Source organism: Ovis aries, chromosome 7 (genome assembly GCF_016772045.2).
Source record: "Ovis aries strain OAR_USU_Benz2616 breed Rambouillet chromosome 7, ARS-UI_Ramb_v3.0, whole genome shotgun sequence".
Lineage (NCBI taxonomy): Eukaryota > Metazoa > Chordata > Mammalia > Artiodactyla > Bovidae > Ovis > Ovis aries.
In genome coordinates this window covers 93,915,791-93,925,141 of record NC_056060.1, presented here as the reverse complement: position 1 = coordinate 93,925,141, position 9,351 = coordinate 93,915,791, and positions in this window count along the sequence as shown.

Here is a 9,351-nt window from a genome sequence, read left to right as displayed (position 1 = left end):
AGACTCTACACATTGACACCACCAGATGGTCAACACCAAAATCAGATTGATCATATTCTTTGAAGCCAAAGATGGAGAAGCTCTATACAGCCAGCAAAAACAAGACCAAGAGCTGACTGTGGCTCAGGTCATGAACTCCTTATTGCCAAATTCAGACTTAAATTGAAGAAAGTGAGGAAAACCACTAGACCATTCAGGTATGACCTAAATCAAATCCGTATGATTATACAGTGGAAGTGAGAAATAGATTTAAGGGACGACATCTGATAGACAGCGTGCCTGATGAACTATGGACAGAAGTTTGTGACACTGTAGAGCAGACAGAGAGCAAGACCATCCCCAAGAAAAAGAAATGCAAAAAAGCAAATTTTCTGTCTGGGAAGGCCTTACAAATAGCTGTGAAAAGTAGAGAAGTGAAAAGCAAGGGAGAAAAGGAAAGGTACACCCGTTTGAATGCAGAGTTCCAAAGAATAGCAAGGAGAGATAAGAAAGCCTTCCTCAGTGATCAATGCAAAGAAATAGAGGAAAACAGTAGAATGAGAAAGACTAGCTATCTCTTCAAGAAAATTAGAGATATTAAGAGACCATTTCATGCAAAGATGGGCTCAATAAAGGACAGAAAAGGTATAGACCTTACAGAAGCAGAAGATATTAAGAAGAGGTGGCAAGAATACACAGAAGAACTGTACAGAAAAATTCTTCACTACCCAGATAATCACAACAGTGTGGTCACTCACCTGGAGCCATACATCATGGAATGTGAAGTCAAGTGGGCCTTAGGAAACATCACTATGAACAAAGCTCGTGGAGGTGATGGAATTCCAGTTGAGCTATTTCAAATCCTAAAAGATGATACTGTGAATGTGCTTCACTCAGTATGCCAGCAAATTTGGAAAACTCAGCAGTGGCCACAGGACTGGAAAAAGTCTGTTTTTATTCTAATCCTAAAGAAAGGCAATGCCAAAGAATGCTCAAACTACCAAACAGTTGCACTCATCTCACATGCTAGTAAAGTAATGCTCAAAATTCTCCAAGCCAGGCTTCAGCCATATATGAACCACGAACTTCCTGATGTTCAAGCTGGTTTTAGAAAAGGCAGAGGAACCAGAGATCAAATTGCCAACATCCACTGGATCATGGAAAAAGCAAGAGAGTTCCAGAAAATCATCATTTCTTCTTTATTGACTATGCCAAAGTCTTTGACTGTGTGGATCACAACAAAATGTGGAAAATTCTAAAAGAGGTAAGAGTACTAGACCACCTGACCTGCTTCTTGAGAAATCTGTATGCAGGCCAGGAAGCAATAGTTAGAACTGGACAAGGAACAGTAGACTGGTTCCAAATAGGAAAAGGGGTACGTCAAGGCTGTATATTGTCACCCTGCTTATTTAACTATACACAGAGTACATCATGAGAAACGCTGGACTGGAAGAAACACAAGCTGGAATCAAGATTGCCGGGAGAAATATCAATGACTTCAGATATGCAGATGACACCACCCTTATGGCAGAAAGTGAAGAAGAACTGAAGTGTCTCTTGATGAAAGTAATAGAGGAGAGTGAAAACATTGGCTTAAAGCTCAACATTCAAAAAACTAAAATCATGGCATCCAGTCCCATCACTTCATGGCAAATAAATGGGGAAATAGTGGAAACAGTGGCTGACCTTATTTTGGGGGGCTCCAAAATCACTGTAGATTGTGACTGCAACCATGAAATCAAAAGACGCTTACTCCTTGGAAGGGAAGTTATGACCAACCTAGATAACATATTCAAAAGCAGAGACATTACTTTGTCAACAAAGGTCCTTCTAGTCAAGGCTATGGTTTTCCAATGGTCATGTATAGAGGTGAGATTTGAACTATAAAGAAAGCTGAGTGTTGAAGAATCGATGCTTTTGAACTGTGGTGTTGGAGAAGACTCTTGAGAGTCCCTTGGACTGCAAGGAGATCCAACCAGTCCATCCTAAAGGAGATCAGTCCTGGGTGTTCATTGGAAGGACTGATGTTGAAGCTGAAACTCCAATTCTTTGGCCACCTAATGTGAAGAGCTGACTTATTTGAAAAGACCCTGATGCTGGGAAGGATTGAAGGCAGGAGGAGAAGGGGACAACAGAGGATAATTTGGTGGATGGCATCACCGACTCAATGGACATGAGTTTGGGTGAACTCCTGAGTTGGTGATGGACAGGGAGGCCTGGCATACTGCAGTCCATGGGGTCTCAAGGAGTCGGACAAGACTGAGCGACTGAACTGAACTGAACTGAATGTCTTTTGAAGTACATACATCTTTTATTTAATGATATCTAATTTAACAATTGTTTTTACTTTTATGGCTCTGATTTTTGGTGTCATATTAAAAATGCTTTGCATAACCTAAGGTCATAAAGATTTTCTCCTGTGTTTTCTTCTATAAGAACTATAGTTTTAACTTGTACATTTAGCTCAATGGCCAATTTTTATGTATGGAATGAGGCTAAGGACTAAACTAATCCCTTTATATAACAGATTCATACTGTCCCAGTATCATTTTTTGAACATTGCCCCTTGGAATTCCTTTGGTATCTTTGTTAAAAATTAGCTGGCCATAAATGTAAGACTTTGTTTTTTGATGTTAATTCTGTTCTATTGATCTGTAAGCCAATCTCTATAGCAGTTACCTCAGTCTTGATTTCAGCACCTTTACAGTAAGTTTTAAAATCAAGTAAAGTTCTTAATTCTGTTATTCTTTTGCAAAATTGTTATATCTATTCAGAATCTTTCTTATTTCCATGTGGCTTTTAGAATTAGCTTATTGAAAAAAAAATCTTACTGGGGTTTTAATAAAGATTCAGTTCAATGTATACCAAAATTCTGGAAAAATTGTCATTATAACAATCAAGTCTTTCAATCCATAAACATGGAATATCTCTATTTAGAGCCTAATTTCACTCAGGAATGCTTTATAAAATTTAGTGTATAGGTCTTGTATTTTTGTTTATTTTATTATTTTTAATGCTATGTGAATGGAATTTCAATTTTATTTAAAGATTATTCATTGGTATTAGCAACTGGAGTGAGTTGCCATGCTCTCCTCCAGGGGATCTTCCCAACCCAGGGATCAAACCCAGGTCTCTCACATCGCAGGTGGATTCTTTACCATCTGAGCCACCACAGAAGTCCCTGCGAGGTCTTGGTTTAGCTTTAATACTAGTCTCATAGAATGAGTTGTGAAATATTTCTTTTATTTTCTGAAAAATTTATAAGAACTGTTATTTCTTCTTTTAACATTTCATAGAAATATTCAGTTAAGTCATAACAAATGAGCCATTAAAGGAAGAATTTTAATTACTAATTCAATTGCATCATTTATTATATTCCTACTCAGATTTTCTATCTCTTCTCTTGTCAGTTTTGGTAATTTGTATCTTTCAATAAAAGTCATGGGTTTGACTATACCCATGGGATGAAAAAGAAATGAATGATTTCAAAATAACAATTTATGGAATTAAGACACCAGGGTTAGGCCTAACTTTTACTCTGTCATTTATAAAACATTTCATATCTCTGAGCAGCCAAACCTCTCATTTTCCCTTGAAAGGAACTGACTACATAACCTTTAAGGAACCGATAACAAAGAGATGCTTTCACATTATAAACAAAATAACATCCACTAGAACAATAGCAGATTATTTATTTGCTCCTGGGTGTCTTATTTTGGAAATTCTTGTATTGTTTACATGAGTTCTTTTTTCATAGACACTTTATTTTTGTTCTTTTTGTTGATATTATACTATCAAGCTTTGAAAATATTTATTATGTTTCCTTGCCCTTTTGTTCTCAGAGCAGACGGCTAGGATAACTAGGACAACTCATTTTAAAAAGCAAATATAAAATTTCATGATATTTTAAACTTTTTGGCAAGTCTGTGATTGGTAGAAAAAGCAATCTGGCAGCCATGGAAACATTTTTCCTCACCACAAATTCCACAAGTTTCCATCATTTGCAAAAATAATAAACATTATAGGGACCCATTTCTAATACTTCCTGTAAAATAAAATGTATTGGATTTAATTAATTCCATTTATTCTAGATTCTTAATGTAATAATGTATTAGTCGTATATGGGATACAGCTTAATCCTGAAGCTTTCAAAAATCTTTCTCCACAACCCTTAAGAAGGAGTTCATTTTATATCATGACTTAGAATGTACACACTCACACACATAGGTCTTCTTCCCACACAGTCATAGGCCTATAAACGTTCCCCAAACTATATTGGAGAATGTACAAGAGACCTTCATAATGGCTATTCTATTTCATTCTATTAGGTGTCACTTTTTTGGGGGGAAGGGTTATCCACTAAGTTGATTTTATCACCCCATAATGGGTCACGATCCACAATTCAAAAAATATTGCCAATATGTAATTGGCATTTAAATCATACAGTTCATAGAACTCAAAGATAGGTCAGGTTTGCATAGGTGATATGCTAAGTATTATTTGGTGAGCCATTCAGAGAAGATTAGTCATCAGAGTGTACCCTTTAACATGCAGGAACAATGCGGAGATAGCACACTACCTTGACTAACGCTGTGTCCACACCACCATCATTTAACACCCCAATCCTACTGGTGTAATGTCCCTAATGCAATTTAGAAGGTAAAAGGCTGCATAGATAGACCATTTTTACAGTCAGGGGAAACGAAATTTAAATCAAGGCCCCATTTATTAAATGCGTAATACCAGGGAATGTCCCTTGGAGTTGGAAATGACAACCCACTCCGTATATTCTTGCCTGGAAAATTTCACGGCCAGAGGAGCCTGGCAGGCTGCAGTTGATGGTGGCACCGAGGGTCAGAACCAACTGAGTGAATGAGCACACAGGTACACACCTCAGGTATGTTAGTTTCCTAGGGTAGCATAACAAAGTGAAACACTGGGGAGCTTTAAACAACAGAAATATATTGTTTCTAGTTCTGGAGACTAGAGTCCAAAATCAGTGGGTCATCAGGGCCATGCTCCTTTTGAAGTCTGTAGGGAAATCAGTCCTTACTCTTCTTAGCTGCTTGTGATTTGCTGGCAATCTTTGGCATTCCTTGGTTTGCAGCTGCATTATTTCAATCTCTGCCTTCTTCCTGAGGGCTTTATCTTCACATGATTATCTTCTTAATTATCTTCTTATAAGGACATGGGTTGTATTGGATTAGTAAGCCACCTTCCCCCAGTATGACTCATCTTAATTAACTAGATCTGGCAATAGTCTATTGTGAAATTAGGTCACATTCTGAGATTCTGGGATTACTACTTTTATATACACACACACTTATATATGTATATATATGGAGGACTACAATTCAACCCATATCACTGGGGAGCTCATGTCTCTGTACTCCATTGTTTCTCAGATTTTACTTATCAAATATCACAGTGTTATAAATTACAACTGCAGTGTCAAGAGATTTGGAGAAAGGGAAGCTGTTGGGATTAGGGATACCAGCAAAAAGGAAAAAAAAAATAATATTGATCATAAATCAAGAAACTGAAAGAGAAAATTATATTTTAATTGGTGATACCACATAAAACTCTGCCAGGCATTTCAAGCACTGCTCCTGAAAGGCACACTCTAGTATGCTTTTGATTCCTAACTGACATAAAATCTCATGTTTTCTTTTTTCCTCTTTCTTGGCCATTAAGTTGTTCTGAATTCCAGTGGGCATCAATTCCAGTGTAACGACTCTAGTCCAGATCACTGTGGTTTAGTTATATTTGCAAGAATGCTGAGCTTTGGATTAAAAAAGAAAAAAAGAAAAATCTGTCAGCTGCATGGTTTTCCCCTGCTGAACTAGAGACCGGAAAATAAATGTTTGCACCTTTAATGACCTCCATTGTCCTAACTTCAGAGAATCCCCAGTGGGCAGCTAATCCTTTGGAACAATACAGTACAGATGTTTCACAAGATAAGAAGGCTAATTCCAGACCAATCAGAGACACTCCAAATGTCAGCACACCAAAATAAAGTTAAAATATGGGGCAAACAGATGCAACCTTTACAGTCTGATCCCTTTGCCGGTGCGTCATTCTGCAGTGACGGGGGTTATTTCTGCTTTAAGTCAATGGCAGCTTTCTTTTTAGTAAGAATTAAGCTGACCTGGGTGTTCTCTCCTATTTGCTATGTTCACTACTGTCAAAAATTCCCCTTAAGATAAACACTGTTTGACATTGTCTGGACTTTTAAACTCTCCTCTGCCTCTGAAATTACTGCCATGGTTTTAAATCTGGATAAATAGTTCAGTGGTGTTCAACAATTCAAAGCAAAATTTTGGTTAAGTTAGAGAAAAAGTCCCCAGATCTCCACTGGGAGATAAAAAATTCCTTTGCTTAAATTAAAAAAAAAAATGTTGTGAAATTTTCTGGAACTATCTAGCTAAATGTTATAAGTTTCTTTTAATTTTATTTTTATAATAAAAGTAACTCTAATGTCCTACTAAATATAAAGTAATAATAGTGAAGTGGATGTTAATAATACATATAATACTCATTTCTTATATGCATTTTATTTACCAATTTGGTATTTCATCTTTAGATTAATATTTTCTTGATTCTAAGGACAAACTGAAAAGCAACAGTCTTTTGTGGGAAAAGGGGTAATTTCCTTTTCATACAAAAAGATTATATTCACTGTACAAGTCACTTATCAGAGTTTTTCTCAACTTATAAATCGTTGAAATGTGAAGAATCATGAATATTAACATCGGAAAAATGCAGAACTCCTAAGTAATATGTAGAATTGTTCATATTGTAGAGAAGCCAAAAACATTTTGATAAAAGACTATTATTTAGATACTCTAGGGTTTAGATTAATTTTAAAACAATTTTGAGTTATGACTAAAACTTAATCATTGTTTTGGAGATGTAAGACAGTAAAAATAGTTTTAAGATTCATAAGAAGATCTTATTTCTTCTTTTTGTAAATATAGCTTGACTTTAAACACTGTAACTAGGCTCCCTGCCAGCTATCAGTAATGGAGAATCTTCTCCAAATTTTTCAACTATTGAACCAATGGAGTCGTTGAAATAAAACAACTGGAAGCATCACCATAAGGCAACAGATTATCTAACCTATTGCTTTGGAGAAAATTGTGCCCTATGACAACTTTTCAGGTACATTTCTGGGTTAAAGTGAAGTAAAACATTACAATGCTGTACTCTTTTGCACGGAATTTTGAAGGTTCCAGAATAATTACCAGGCTTAGCCTTTTTGTGTGTGTGTGTGGTACTTTCTTGCCCATATCAGCATGATCTCTTGACTCCCCAGCAATACCAACTAGAATAGTTTTGTTTTGGTTTTTGATCTTTGCTTTTCTTTTAAGATTTTCTGGTTTTCCTTTTCCTTGCTGGAGCTTACAATTGGGAGTGTGTTTGGTAAAAAAATAAATAAATAAAAGATGTGTGTCTGTTTATTGTTTCATTATTTAACTTTTTTTTTTTTTTAATGTCTGTGCTTAGATTGCTCATTCTACAATTCTTTGGACCATAATTTGTATTTACCTAGGAATTCAATTGCTTCCCAGGGAGTGTTAGTGTTAGTTGCTCAGTCTTGTCCAGCTCTTCCTGGCCTCATGGACTGCAACCTGCCAGGCTCCTCTGTTCATGGGATTTTCCAGGCAAGAATGTTGAAGTGGGTTGCCATTTCCTTCTCCAGGGGATCTTCCTAATCCAGGTATCAAACCGGGGCTCCTGCATAGCAGGCGTATTCTTTAACTTCTGAGCCACAGGAAAGTCCTTGAATTACAGAATTCCTTTCTTTGAAAATCAGTGATCAACACCAGGGTTCCAGAGAGAACCAATGGAATCTATTGCCTTTAGAAGCTATTACTCCATGGTTTGCATTTCTAGCCCCACATTTTAACATGTTCTCATTTCTTACTTAACATTATATATTTGTAGGAAGTTGGGTTTGTTTGTTTGTTTGTTTGTTTGTTTTACATTCATTGATTTAAACATTTTCTTCCTCTCCTTTTCCTCTGGCTTCTTCACTTTCCTTTGTGATTGGCTGGTAGTGGGTGGTAAAGAACTCGCCTGCCAATGCAGGAGGTGCAAGAGACTCAGGTTTGGTCCCTGAGTCAGGAAGATCCCCTGGAGGAGGAAGGGGCAGCCCACGCCAATATTCTTGTTTGGAAAATCCCATGAACAGAGGAGCTTGATGGGCTATAGCCCACGAGGTTGCAAAAGAGTTAGACAGGACTGAGCATAGCACACACACAGACACACATACACACACACACACACACACAGGAGTTCAATTATTTCTGGGTCATGGTGTTCAGCTAGAGGTCAGCCAAAAAGACCTTATCTGAGTCACAGACATAACATGAACAAAACATAGAACATCCCTCCACTCCTGTGTGTTTATGCGTGTATGTGGGGTGGGGGCTGTATGTGTATATGCTTTTCTGATCTTCCTTCTTTAATTCTCTTTGTTGGTCCACAATCCTCTTCTTTTTCTCTTCCTTTTGAACTTCAGCAGTTTTGCTATGCATTTTATAGTAAATTTAGAGTTGAAAGTAGATAAACATAAACTTAAAAGTTTTTTGGTAAGTCAACTCTATTATGCAAAGTGAAAGTCACTCAGTCGTGTCCAACTCTTTGTGACCCCATGGGCTATACACTCCATGGAATTCTCCAGGCTAGAATACTGGAGTGGGTAGCCTTTCCCTTCTCCAGGGGATCTCCCCAACCCAGGGATCAAACCCAGGTCTCCCACATTGCAGGCAGATTCTTTATCAGCTGAGCCAAAAGGGAAGCCCTCTATGAGGTAGTGCATTCACTATTATCGTATATCATCTTCTCCCCAAATTCTTATTTTTCAGAAGGTTTTAATTCTCTTTCCTTACTTACTTATTTGTTTTGTATCCGTTACTTAAAAATAATATAATTAAGATATTTTGTGAATTTGAACCACGATTTAGCTTTACCAACAGAACCTATGGCCAGTTTATCAACATGATTGGTAATTTGTTTGCTTGTTTATTTATTTTGCTTTGTTTTGTTTACTGCCTGTACCCAGGAGTTGAGCAGTTAGTAGACCTAGCCTTTTATAAGATGGTTGTCCAATAAACATGCTTGCTTAAAGAAGATAATCCATGTAGTTTATTTCTTCCAGGAAAGGCCAATGACTTCCTAACTCTAGCTTATGGTCAGTTTTTGTTCTGGCAGTTAATAGAGTAGAATAATTTAGCTCAACAGACTTGATTTTAAGAATGTTCATTTAAACACCTCATGCATTATATGTTGATGTCGTCTTTGCACTTGAAAAGATCCTTAAGGAACTTGAAGAATATTTTTGGAGTCTATAATTGGCTGCTGACTTAG